The sequence below is a fragment of the Equus quagga genome, chromosome 6, assembly GCF_021613505.1.
Source record: "Equus quagga isolate Etosha38 chromosome 6, UCLA_HA_Equagga_1.0, whole genome shotgun sequence".
Classification (NCBI taxonomy): Eukaryota; Metazoa; Chordata; class Mammalia; order Perissodactyla; family Equidae; genus Equus; species Equus quagga.
Window position 1 is genome coordinate 129,437,169 of NC_060272.1, and position 14,805 is coordinate 129,451,973.

The following is a 14,805-nucleotide window of genomic DNA, read 5'->3' on the forward strand; positions in this document are numbered from 1 at the left end:
AAAACCATCAGTGGCATCTGCTAACATCACAGCTGCCCAAGGTGGTAGAACCAGTTGGGTGAAATAAATGTCTTATCACAGAAATTAAAAAGAAAAACTGGTGAATGAGATTCCACTGGGGGCTTTGAAAAGCTCAGACATATTCCAGGGGATGCAGAAGTCCATATGCACAAGTAGGGCCTCTCCAGTGCATGTCCATGTCTTTTCCTGCGCATGACCGGGAAAGGCGTGTAAAGGCCCTACTCTCTCTCCTCTGGCCGACCTCAAGAGCCTATGCAAGTAGTAAGTGAAGGTGAAGACAGACAGTGAATACACATGAAAGGAATATAGACCTTTAAGAATTAGTTCAGCAAATTCACTAAATGAATATTAACAGCAATAAGCAGTACAAAAAGAAACTCTAAGGAGAAGGGAATCAGATTTCCAGGGTTGCAACACTGTATGTTCAAAATGTCTCATACATGTGAGAAACACAAAGAAACAGGAAAGCATGGCCCCTACACAGGGAAAGAGCAGTCAATAGAATTGATCTCAGAGGAAGCCTATTTGGTGGAATTACCAGAAGAAAAAATTAAATCAGCTATTTTCAATATTTTTAAAGAACTAAAGGAAATCGTTGTTTAAAAAACTAAAGGGGGACTTCTGGTTTCTAGTTCTGTATGTCAGGAGCTTGGAAGTAGCCACTCCATTCTAACAAGTAAAAAGCTGAACAGATTGAAAAGAAAAAAAAGCTCTTTTTGGATCAGGAAGAGAGGGGAGAACATAGGGGAAACAGCTGTTCTACAAGATCAGAGAGACAGATGGCCAAATCCAGGGAGTCATGTCTTACCAGAGCAGAGCGCTGGAGTCGCGGAAAAGTACAAAGCATCATTGAAAGAAATTAAGGAAGACTTGAATGAATTCAAAGAGCTCCCATATTCATGGATTGGAGAACTTAGTAATGTTAAGACGACAATGTTCCCAAATTAATCTAAAGTTTCAACCCAATTGCTATCAAAGTCCCAGTTGGCTCTTTTTCAGAAATTGACAAGCTGATGCTAAAATTCATATGAAAATGCAAGGGATCCAGAAGAGCCAAAACAATCTTGAAAAAGAAGAACAAAGGAGGACTCATATTTCCCTATTTCAAAACTTGCCACAAATCTACAGAAATCCAGATGCTGCAGCACTGACATGAGGGTAGACATATCAATGGAATATAACTGAAAGTCCAGAAATAAACCCTTATAGTGGTGGTCAGTGTATTTTAGACAGGGGTGCCAAAACAACGCAATACAGAAAGCATGGTCCTTTCCACAAATGGCGTTAGGACAACTGGATATCCACCTGCAAAAGATTGAATTTGGACTCCGAGATCACATTGTATACAAAAATTAACTCAAAATTAATTGAGGAGGGTACTCGGGGTGGGTAGGAGTAGGCAAGAAATGTTAAGAAGGCTACACAGAGGAAGCAACGATTTGGCAGAGATTTGAAAGTTTCAGTGTAACTAAGGTGGAAGAGCAAATAGAACTGTGTGTAAAGACCTAAATGTAAGGTCTAAAAATATTAAACTCTTCCAAAAAAAGATAGATGTACACATTTGTGATATTGGATTAAGCAATTGTTTCTTAGTTATAACACCAAAAACCCAAGCAGCCAAAGAAAATATAGGTATTTTTTACAATTTTTTAAAAATGTATTTGAAGGACATTGTCAAGAAAGTGAAAAGACAACCCACAAAATGGGAGAAAATATTTGTAATTGTATATCTTATAAGGCACTTATATCCAGGATATATAAAGAATATGTAATTCAACAATAGAAAGACAAATAACTCAGTTTTTAAAAGAACAAAAGATTGAAATAGACATTTAATCCCCAAAAAAGATACATAAATGAGCAATAAGTACATTAAAGATGCTCAACATCATTAGTAATTAGGGAAATGCCAATCAAAACCACAATAAGAGATTCCTTCACACCCCCATGAAAAAAGACAGGAAATAACAAGTGGAGGTGAAGATGTGGAGAAATCGTTCTTACATGCTGTGGTATTTTAAGAGTGCAGTCACTTTGGAAAATAGTGTGGCCAATCCTTAAAAATTTAAACATAGAGTTTCTATATAATCCAGCGATTCTACTCTTTGGTATTTACCCAAGAGTATTCACAGTAAATTTCCAAACAAAAAATTGTACACCAATATTCACAGTAGCATTATACATTATAGCCAAAAATGGAAACAACTCAAATGTCCACCAACCGATGAATGGATAAAAGAATATGGTGTGTTCTTACAATGAAACCTTATTCAGCAAAAAAAAGGAATAAGGTTCTGTACATGCTACAACATGGGTGAAGTTGAAAACATGATGTTAAGTGAACAAAGCCAGTCACAATAGGCCACATATTGTATGATTTCATTTATAGAAAATAATCAGAATATGCAAATCCATAGAAACAGAAAGATTATGGGGGGAAGAAGGTGGGAAGTGAGTGCGAATGGATGACAGTGTTCTTTTATGGGGGAACGACATGATTCTAAATTTAGATAATGGCGGTGTTTGCACATATCTATGAATATACCAAAACCCACTGAATTGTACACTTTAACAGGTCAGATTTTATGATATATGAATTATATTTCAACAAAGCTGTTATAAAGAAAGTTTGCACATACCCACTTCCTAAGAACACATGCACATTCATGGCAGTCCATAATAATGCACATATGCACAAACACCAGGATGTTTATGACAGAAAAAAAAAAGCCCTAGAGAAAAAGGAGCCTATTAAAGAACTGGAAAATTATGGAATAAATTGTGGCACATCCATTCTATGAAAATTAAGCACCCATTAAACAACATCATGTTAAAATACCAGACAGGGTAATTGTCATCAGCGTAAAGTGGGTAAAGCTGGATATAGAGAAACGTATGTAGTACAACCCCATTTCTATAAATGAATAATGACAATGACCAAATGTGTGTATATGTACAAGTATTTGCATATGACTACATGGCATCGATGACAGGTTGTGAAATACTAGTCTCCTGGGAAATGAAAGAAAGAAAGAGACAGGTTAGATATGCCAAGAAAAAGGAGATCCTAAAAATTTTTCCTTCATATAATCTCACGTGACATGATTCCATGCATACACGTACTATTATGTATATGCTCATATTCACATAGATATATGTTAGAGGACAAGTAGCAAAATATCAATGCACAGTGTTTCAAGATATTGAGATTTCAGGATATTTTGATTTTTGTGTTGTTTGATTCCTTTTAATGATGATTTATTACATGTAGTCAGAATTCGAAAGAATTCAACTATTTTTCTCAGTGAAATTAAACAAAAATTATGCATTTGAGTGTATTTGCAGTGCCTTGATTTGTATAGATTAGCCTATTTTCTCTGTGCCTTTGACTAGGGAAAAAGATTTAACAAGAGTAGTAAGAATAGAAAGACAGTATGGTATTTTCAATACTCCATGTTACACAGGCCACAGTGTCCCTCCTTCATCTTGTCACACTGGGCATACAATTTAACCTCTTGCAATCTGTTTCCTCACTGATAACCTAACTATCAGATGGTCCAGATGCCATGACTTTGAATATTCCGAGTGTGCAGTATTACGCCGGATGCTTTGCAAACAACTTCCTTTCCCGTGAGTAACTTCATATTAAAAGTCAAAATCTCTAGCATGTTAATTTAATATTTTCTTTGTCTTTGGAATCCAATAAGTTATGATCTTGACTTGAAGTTTTTAGTGTGGTTAAATTACTCTATTCACATACAAACTAAGGAACTCTATCAAATATTTGTTGCATGAAATTCGGTTACAGAAATAAGTGTATTGCAGGTTTGTTTTTAGTTGTGTTAAACAGAATAATCCTTTAACATTGGAGTTAAAAGCACCTCCGTTAACGAACGGTTCTGTATTTGCTCTTCACAGGGTGAGTTAGGTTTCTGGAGAATCAATTTGGTTATGTTTCTAAGGAAATCAATGGCTTATAGGTTGAACTGGAGAGAAAGAGGTCAACACAGGCTGAAGCAGTCAATATATGACATCAGTTGTGTAAGGACCCGGAGGTTGTGCTCATGCAAGAACAGGATTCTAAAAGAGGCAGGATTTCTTATTGTAAACATGTTAAAATTCTACTCTCTATAAAGCTATGATTATGATTTTTAAAGATCACCCTCAACTTTTAATCAACTCTATGACAGTCAGTCTGATGATATATTTTTAAAGTACCCAGAGCTGTTACCTCGGCCTTTAAGATTCAGTTAAACAATACTTCACCCACTCCTCTGGGCCCCCTCTCTGTGCTCCTTGCACTCTGTGTATACCTCTCTAATCATATTTGGTATTTTTGTATTGCAAATATTTAAAAAATTGAGCCAACCTGTATTTATCCCTCACTGGAAGATCTTGAAGGACAGAGACTTATTTTTGTTTTCATTTTTGAGATGCTTTTACTTATTTTAGTGCCTGTGTCATATTAAAAAAGTAATAAATATTAACCAAGTTTATGAATTAACTAATTTCATACAAAGGAATGAATGAATCTATATACAAAATAAAGAAAGAAGCAATCAACAAATCAATGAATACTTATCAAACTGTAATTAGGACACAGTTTCAAACACACTGTTTGGGAAAGAGAGAAGAATGGCTGACGAGTGGACAAAAGGTAAGTCTCCCACCATCTCTGGGCTCACTTCTAAGGAGACTTTGGGAGCAGAGTTAGGGCACCATGCTGAGATCATTGTCTTCACTCTGAAAATAGGAAGGATACTTGAAAATTTAGCTGCTGACACTTTATCAGTGAGCCACAGTGGCCTGAAGACAAATATCCCTCCCCACAACACACACACACACACACACACAGAGTCATCATCTTCATTTTCAAACATGTAGGGCAGCATGGAAGAGTAGGTGTTCTGTCCTCCATACCATGAGGCACAGGGCTGAGAAGGAAAAAGAATAATTCCACTAAATAAGAGTAGAATAAATAAAATAGAATAAAATAAGAAGCATTCTTAGTTATATAATATTGCTTGGACAAACACCTGCATAGACACCATTTATTGCTTGTATTTAACATAATTGAAACTATATTGACAACATCGATTCATGCAGAGAAAATTGGGAAAAATGAATAGAAGACGAGGAAATATTGCCTGAACTGTGAAGGCTTTTATGTTATGGTAACACTTTTTTTTTTTGCATTTTAATTACAGTTCTGAGGTTTTCAAATGCCAGAGTAGAGAAGGAGGTAACGTGAGGTATTTTTCTGACATCACGGATTGTAATTAAGAGTCAAATAATGCTATAATGATAGCTAAGGCATACTCAACATGGAAAATCAGTGGTTGCTCATTCGTTTTGAGGTTGTTGGGCTAAAGTTGACTTGGTGGAAGAGGAGAAAAATCCCAGGTCACTCACTAGCACACAGGTGACTGCGAGGATGCCACTGTGAGTGAGCCTACCTGCATTACACGGCAGTTCTTGTTTTCCATGAATATTAATCCTTGTTGACAATCCTTTAGCACTGGAGTCAAAAGCACCGCCACAGACAAACTCCGCGAACTTCTTTATCAATGTCAGCTTGCTTCTGACAATCTGACCAAGTGCTTTATTTCTCCTTTACCCTTGACTGTTTGAATGGACTCAGAGATGCAATCTTATCCTGTCATAAATATGAGTAGAAGCAGTGGTGTTGTGATTATCAGGGTCAGTTAAAAAGGAAAAAGCATTTTACAAGGATAAAAGTGTATTTGGATAACTCTCTTACGGTTGCAAAGGTATATGTCATTTGTTTTGTCAGGGTACCTGTTAGATCTCTGAAATGTCAATCAAATTGCTAAAAATACATTTTCCTGCTATGGTCTTTTCCAGTGATTCTCATTTTTCCCCTCATGATAAAATATCTAAAATTACCATTTGTCTTATAAGTAATATCCAAATACCCTCAAAAAAAGGTATTAATAATTTGTTCAGTTGTCTTCCAATCTTTACTGTTTAGGTTAAAGTAAGAATACTAATTTAAAAAGTAGGAGAAGATGAAATTTCTATTCCATGTATCTAAGATAATGATTGCAAAATGTTTCTCTCCTTGTAACACTCTCTGATAATGTAAAATATTAATTTGCAAGATAATTTTCCTGTAGCTGAAAACTTATTTACCAAAAATACTTCTTTACTTACAAATACTATATACATAGACACACATTCATCTATCTACTAATTCTACTAAAATAAGATGCTCATCAATCACAGGCATCGTATGCAAATAAAACACGGATAAAATAGAAAACAATTGCTTAAATACCAAATTTTATTGGCTACTACTAAGCCTCTTTAAACATCTTAAAAGTCCTGCTTCAATAAGATAAACAAACAGAGGGACATGACCAAAAAACCAGTAAACGAGATTTTAGTTCAACGTATAGTCAAGAGGATTAAAGTTTTTTAAAAAATGTCAGGTTTGCAAGGCATTCTGTGGTACAATCCTCTTTCGTAGTGTGGGCGATTCATAAGGGACTTTCGAGGAAAATCACATTTCACAGGTTTTGTGTGAGAAGTTGAGTCGTTTGGAGCGTGAGCTCCACTATATAGCCAGTCTGAGCCACCAGGTGAGACCACTGAAACGGCCTCCTGTTTCTCTTCCCCTGCACCCACACACCCCATCACAGCCCAAATTATTCTCCACATATTACATCCAAAGTAGTTTCTCCAAAACCATGTTTTATCTATATTATTCTCATGCTTAATGTCCTTTGATGAATTTGCAGACTCTAGGATAAAATTCCAAACTGGTTGAAGTTGCTTTTGAGACAGACTGTCGCCTGGCAAGTCTCAGCTACCTCAAATCTCATTTCTCCTGAAATGCGCTATCTCTCACCTCCCAAGACTTCCTACACATTTCTTATTCTGGTCCTCCTGAGCCAGTTCTCCCTGCTGCCAGGTCCCCGACTCTGCACCTTGTCCTTCTAAGACAAAGGTGAATCCTGACGGCACACGCTCCAACAACACCCTGCGTGTCTGCTTTATCACACCCACGGCTACAGGAAGAGCTTGTTTATTGTTAGTTTTTCTTACTAAAACAAACATTCATGAGACTAGGAAAGAAAAACGTCTCTGTGTTATACACTGATACAGCATCATTGGCTAGCATAGTGCTGGCACATAGGAGACGGATGATAAATATGGTTAGTCAATGAGTGAAAGAAAGAGAGCTTGCACTGAGATTGTCCTACCAATAACATCCTGCAAACAAGTCGCCTGAAGTCGTCAAAGAACCCAAGGAAAGTGGAAAAGGTCCAGCATTCAAATCTCTCCAAAAGTTTAATATGATTGAATCCAAAATTGGCATTAATACCAGAGAGTAGCTGAAACAAGACAGTGGAACAGTGTATTAAAATAAAATCAAATAAAATAACATAAATGAAATTAGTTGCCTGGTATATTTAATATATATTAAAGACTAGTAGGGAAGATCAGTTAGTGGTATGCTACTTTTGCAGAAGATATAACTGAGGAAGATTTGCCCTGTGCCAGCATGTGTGCCAATCTTCCTCTATTTCCTGTGTGGGTTGCAGGCACAGCTTGGCTGAGAAGTGGTGTATGTCTGAACCTGGGAACCCAACTGGCAAACCTGGTCTGCCCAAGCAGAACTCAACCACTACGCAAAGGAGCTGGCCCCCTTAGCTGACTTTTTAAAGGAGATAGTTTAACTCATTTCAAACTCTCTGCATAACCTTGACTCTTAGCTGAGTTCATGAAAATGAATGTTTTGAGTTTTCCTTGCCTTAATACAAGTAGTGCACGTATTTCTTTATATACTATAGATTTGGAAAACCTTGTAGATCACAGAAAATATTGATTTAGAGAATCTCAAATTTGATTAGTTACTGAAAGAGAAAGCCTTGTGTGTGTTTGCGTGTGTGTGTGAGATTTTTCTAAAACACTATATTTTAATCTGGCATACTGGGTATCTGCCTGAGTTTAATTCTTCTTTATTGGCATAGGATGCTGCTGTCACTGTAAGACACATTTTATCATCTCTTTTTGTTTGAAGCTTCATATTTTTCTCTGGTGTGAATCCTATTTATTGCTACCCCATAAAAAGCATGAAAATGAAACTTTGTCAAAACCTCCTCAACTTGTCAAAAATGTGAAATTGCTCATGTTATATTTTCCCCAGAAGTCAGTCATTTAAAAAAAATTGATCGTCTATTCTCATTTCAGACTACAAAATTCCAATTCACTTCTGAGAATAAACGAGTATAATTTTAACATGTATTGTTTTCCATTAACTTATAATTCATCTAGAATGTGTTAGAATGCACTCAAAATGTACGTAAATTTAAAAAATACTCCATATTACTCAAAAAGCCTGTTTAGAATATTATAAAAGAGCCAAAAATCATTTTGATTACGTTCTGGATTTTACTCCATTAAAAACTGAAGGCTAAGGAATATGTACTTAATGAATAAAATTGAAATATTTCATTCAACTCTCCCTTCTGCTAGCTGAATTTTCATATACATATTTCACAAGAACTTCCAATAATAGAACCAGATTCGCGGGCATTAGCAGCAGTACACAGGCCATTCCTAGGATAGACGCACGATCAGAGAGGTTTATGTCTTAGCCCCGCCAGTTGCCAGCTGTGCGTTTTTAGGAAAGTTGTTTAATCTCTCTGAGTTCCAATTTAGTTATCTGCAAAATGCAGATGATAATAACTCTTTGCAAAGCTCAAGGATTAAATAAGTTCGAATGTTTAAGTGATCTGTGTAGTATTTGGAACTCAGTAAGTCATCAATAAATGATATTATTAGTACGATTAATATTATTATTAACACTATTATGTGTAGAGTGGTAATTAAAATTTATACCTATTAAGCCCAATGTTTCCTTTCAGACCTGCAGGGATACTAGTATTGTCACCTCCTGGAGGCTTATTTTATTCCTTAGCCTCCTCGCCTTGTTACAGACCCAGCATCTGTAGCTTAACCACAGACTACCAGGGAGCCTCGACAGCTGCAGGCAAACCTCTGATCCGAAAACTCCTTGCTCCTGGGTTCCCCTGTTCCTGGCTCCCCCCAGCCATAAATACTCCATGTTTGGACCTGTCCACCACCTGGCGGTTGCTCACATAGTTGTCAGATATCTCCATTTGCCAGACTGGCTTTTCTTCAAGTTCTTGGAGCCAAGTCTGTCTCACTCTTACCTCCCATCCACCCCAACAACCTATCCCAGACGGCTCTCCTGCATCTTAGCGCCACCTTGTTGGATGCAGCACATGAGAGCTATTTGTATCAAGGGAAGGAAATCCTTCACAGTAGTTTTCACAAATGTTGCCAAGGGTCAGGGTTGATCAGAAAATCCAGAATGAATTATTTCCCTGTCTTCAAAAAGTTAGCCCATCCTTGACTTTTAATTTAATCATCACAAAATCTATGGAAGGTAAATAGTAACTATTTCCAATATATAAAAGAAAAACTGCTAAGATTTCCTAAAATTTTTTTATCTATGTTCTTCAGTGATATTGGTCAGTCATTTTATTATCTCGATCTGGTTTTGTTATTACAATTAAGCAAGCCTCAAGAAAGGATTTTGGGAAGTGATTCCTCCCGCTCTATTTCCTGAAAACTTTTTTAAAGAATTGTTATTACGTCTTCCTTAAATGTTGGTGAGAATTCACCAATAAAACTGAGAGAATATGTTGACCATAAATTAAATTTCTTTAATAAATGTAGAACTACTCAGATTTTCTATTTTATTTTGTGTCATTTAGGTAAGTTGTCTTTGACAAGGAATTTTTTTGTTTCATCTGATAAATTTATTGTAGTCATAATTCCCTTTTATTCTTAATATATGCAATTTTTGTTTTCTTGTTTTCTACAACAGTCTTGGTATATTTCTGAAATATTCTTTTTTTCATTGTGGTAAAATAAACATAACAAAATACATATAACATAAAAATCATCTTAACTATTTTTAAGGATACAGTTCAGCAATGTTAAGTACATTCACATGTACGTCGGATCTCCAGAATCTGTTCTTCTTGCAAAACTGAAACTCTGTGGCTATTAAACAACTCCCCATCCCTCCCACCCCAGCTCCTGGCAGCCACATGCTAACTTCCGTCTCTAGGAATTTAACTACTCATATAAGGAGAATCATACAGTATTTGTCTCTTTGTGACGGGCTTATTTCACTTAGCATGATGTCCTCAAGGTTCATCCATGTTGGAGCATGTATCAGAATTTTATTCTTTTTTAAGGTTGCATAATATTCCATTGTATATAGACCACATTTTGATTAACCATTCATCTGTGATGGACACTTAGGTTGATTCCACCTTTTGGCTATTGTAAATAATGTTACTATGAACGTGAGTGAACAACCATCTCTTCAAGACCCTGCTATCAATTCTTTTGGGTATCCCTAGCGGTGGAATTGCTGGATCATGTGGGAATTTTACTTTTAATTTTTTGAGGACCTGCCATATGTTTCCATATGGCTATACCAATTTACATTCCCCCAAGAGTGTACAAGGGTTCCAACTTCTCTATATCTTCACCAACACTCGTTATGTTCTGTGGGTTTAATTTTTTTATATAGTAGCCATCCTAATAGGTATGAAGTGGGCTACATTTATTTTTTATTTTTTTCTTTCCTGTACCAGGCACCATTCTAAGTGATTTACGTATATTCCTTAACTCATTTAATATGCACAACAATACTATAAGCTAAGTATCATTATTAGCGCTATTTATAGAGTATTTGTGAGTGTGGTTAAGATACTTGGAAACATCTTTGTCCTTCAAGAGTGGACTTTGAGTGTTGGTAAGCATACCAGAGCCCCCTTTAACCGAGGTCTAATGGCCCCACTTCCGAGGTAACCCCCTTCTGAGTATTCTTCCAGATGTCTTGTGTATTACGAGTTTTCTCCACTCTGGTTGTTGGGTGAGTGACTTATTCTCAGACCTGTACAAGCTCCAGAAGTTGTTCTGCCTTCTCTTTTACAGCTGTTCTTTCTCTGGTCTCACACGCTAATCCTCACCCAAGAATATGAGGAGACCCTCCGCATCCCGAGAGCCCTAACGCTGCAGAGCCCTCCTCTCTGATCCTCTGTCTTGCACATTCGAGCCAGCCAGGTCTCCCTACATTTGCAGATCTGCCTTTTCAACTCAGCAGGACCCCTGGCCTCCCTTAATCCAGGGAAAACGTGGGACACTCATTTGTTTCCCCCTTCTCAAAGATCACATCCAGTACGTTTACTATCTGAAAATTGTTATTTCGTGTATTTTGCTCTGTTTTTTAATTACTTAGAGAAGGAAGATAGACATTCTTCCTCTCAGTCCACCATAGACAGAAGTGAAATCTCCATCCAAGATTGCTAGGATTTTTATCAGTTTTCAAAGTCAATTATGTCAATTTTCAGACACTTGGTTTTTAGCACAATACCTATGATATGTCAAGATTCAACTATTAGTGGGACCGGCCTGGTGGCGTAGTGGTTAAGTTCATGTGCTCTGCTTCACTGGCCTGGGGTCTTCAAGTTCACGTCCTGGGCATGACCTAGCTGCTCGTCAAGCCATGCTGTGGTGTCATCCACATAAAATAGAGGCAGATTGGCACAGATGTTAGCTCAGCGACAATCTTCCTCAAGAAAAAAGAGGAAGATTGGCAACAGATGCGAGCTCAGGGCCAATCTTCCTCACACACAAAAAAAGATTCAACTTAATTTTTAAAAAACAAACAAAATCACAGCTTTTATAGTGAAACTCATATCTCATACTGGGGAATCGAGGTGAGGGGAGTGAGAAAGTTACAGACAAACTTTAAGTCTAGTACACTTCCTGTATAACAAAGAAAGATCTGAAAAGGGAGGAAAATCACAGTTTCTACCTCATGGTTTGCTGTGAAGATGGCATGCAATAATGTCTGTGAACGGCTTGGTACACTGTCTAACATGGCTGTTCCCAAAGTGTGGTCCTCAGAGCTCTGTGGATCTCCAAGACCCTCTCGTCTAGTCCACTAAGGCAAAAGTCTTTTCATAATAACACTTGGATATCATTTCCCTTGTTCACTCTGTTGACATTTGCAGTGATGGCACACAATCTACGCTGTGACAAAATGAGAAATAGGCATAGTAAGAACTTTTGCCTTCTAAAATATGATGGTTGTCTTTAAAAAAAATATTTGTATAATAGTTTGAGTTGAGAGGTGAATCAAGTCCTTTTTTTTGTGGAACACTGGTTTTACTTAAAAGAATGACAAACAGACAAAAATAGTTATTAAAACTCAGGTATTTGACATTTTCTTTAAAATGAACAAAAGGAGCTTATCACTTCAAGGAAAACAATTGACAAGTATTTGTAACCAAAGATATAATTCAAGATTTCAAACCAAAATTAGGATTTTGGAAAACTTGTATCTGCCACAATGAACTCAACATGCCAACACTGAGAGAATTTTCTGCTGAGATCAATAGTGATATTAATGTGTGACTTTTTGATATCGTCTAATGAAATGTGTCAGTATTTGGATGGACGGTATAATTCAGCAGACCAATAATTTCCAAATGACCAAAATCATACACAGGCAGAAGACTTCTGGAAAGGGCGAGGGGAGACCAGGGGATTTTAACGCAACAGAGTAGGGAAAGTTCACTGACACAGTTTCAGATTCTGCACTGCGACTCACCTTTAAGAAACCACCTGTTCCCAGGTTTCCATTTAGTATCGAAGAAGAATATTCTCAGTTATGTAAAAGATTTTAAAATATCCTTGTCTTTTCCAGTCACATGTCTGAGTGAGGCTGCATTTGCTTCCTGTCCTGAAATAAACGTGCTGCAGCATATTGAATACAGAAGCTGTTATCAGTATTCAGCTGTCTTGATTCAAGACCGACAGTGAAGACGTGCAAATATACAAAAAAACAATGCCACTTCCAACTAACCTTTTTCTTCTAAACAGATAGTTATTTTTCATATAATTTGCTATTTAGGGCAACTTTTAGTAGTTCAATACGAACATTTCAAAATAAATAAATTCATAAATATAATAAAATGCACAATATTTTAACATTACTTAAATTTATTTTTGAGTTTTAGCTCATCTTGCACTGTCATCCTTCTTATCAAAATAATTGACTCTAACTACAGGCAAGAAGCCATCCTATAACTGGGAAACACAACTTCGGAGAATCTTTAAAACGCTCTGTTATGCCCTTCTCTCTTTTCTCACCAGAGACTCTGACACTCATATTTTGATCTTTTAAGCTCTCTGACCTGGGAGATTCAGCTGTGACAGCTACATTGTTGAAAATCCAAAGTGTGATATCACCAATATTGCTCTCTCCATGTCATACTTCTAAAATAGTTCTTAAGCGAAATAATAAATAATAAAACAACCAAAAGAGAGAAAGAAACCAAGACAATGAATGCAAGTATCTTCTTAAATAAATTCATTGACTGCTGAGGGGGAAAAAAACCAGCAAAACAACAGCCAGAAAATTAGCCTAAAACTGAAATAAAACAATCACAGGCTACCACTCCATTTTGCCATATGTTAAGTAGGCTTTTAAAATCTCGCAATTCCTAAAATAAGACACTGAAAGTCTTAAATAGTGCTCAAAGTGAGAAATGAACATTTTGTGGTGTTATACTTTTTTTTGGTGAAGTGTGGGATTGAAAATGAATATCCTCAGCCACTGAACCGATAGCGCTTTCTTTACAACATGCTGTATTTATCCCAGCAGGTTACAGCCATAATCTTTAGCTTCTGACATCCAGAAAGAAAAATTTTCAGTGCCAGGAAGAAATGGTGATGAAAGAATCCATGTGGTTATATTTTAAAGTTTGTGCAAGTATTTCTCTAACAAGAATTCAAAAGCAAATCTCTGGAAATCTAAAACAGAAAAATATAATGAAAATGGATTTTGGGAAAGCTAAATTATGTTTTTGACCTAATGCCTGCAATGTTTTATTTTCTAACCTTGGGAAAATTTTACTAATCCTTTGGAGCCTTAAATCCTCTGTCTGGTCAAATAAGATTTTCATCTCCTTTTTTCCTTGAAGACTATAGATGTTTTTGGGTTTTTTAGGGGTTTTTTTTCTGTGAAGATATAATACAGTTAAAAACTATTAGTTGATTGTCATTTGTGTGTGTGTGAACTTCTAAATGAGAAGAAATACGATTAAAATAATGAAAGAAAGGAAGTACCTTGCACTTTTATTAGCCATTTTTCTGGTTTTTAAGTTCCATCTATAGGACAGATTTTTATTATAAAATTTTACCTCATAACATACATATTTATAACATATACCATTATTTGGGGTATTTAGTTCACTTTTAAATAGAATAAACAATCATTTTGCTTACTGATGCACTACTCAAAGTGCTTCATTTTTGAACTGTTAGTGATTCCCTTAAACAAGTGTGTATTTTTGGCAGATGTTTAGCATAGATAAACTTCAGATTTATATTGCCACCAGAGAAACAGAGAACATCTGGCATTTTGGAAAACAAAGCCTTCTTGATTTATTTAAGTATAATAAATGTATTTACGTGACTGTGATTCTGAATTTTATAGTAAAATACTCTAAGACTAATGAATCTGAGAATAGCTTAAATATCCATTCACTCTCCAGCTTCACTGGAATGACTCTCTGATCTATTTTTTTCTTCCTTTTAGCTATTCCTCTAATTCATTGCCTAATTGCCTAAGATATAAAGAGGCATTTTGCCTAAATGAAGCAACATCAGTAAAACAAATGAGGCTAGACTTTGAATATGATA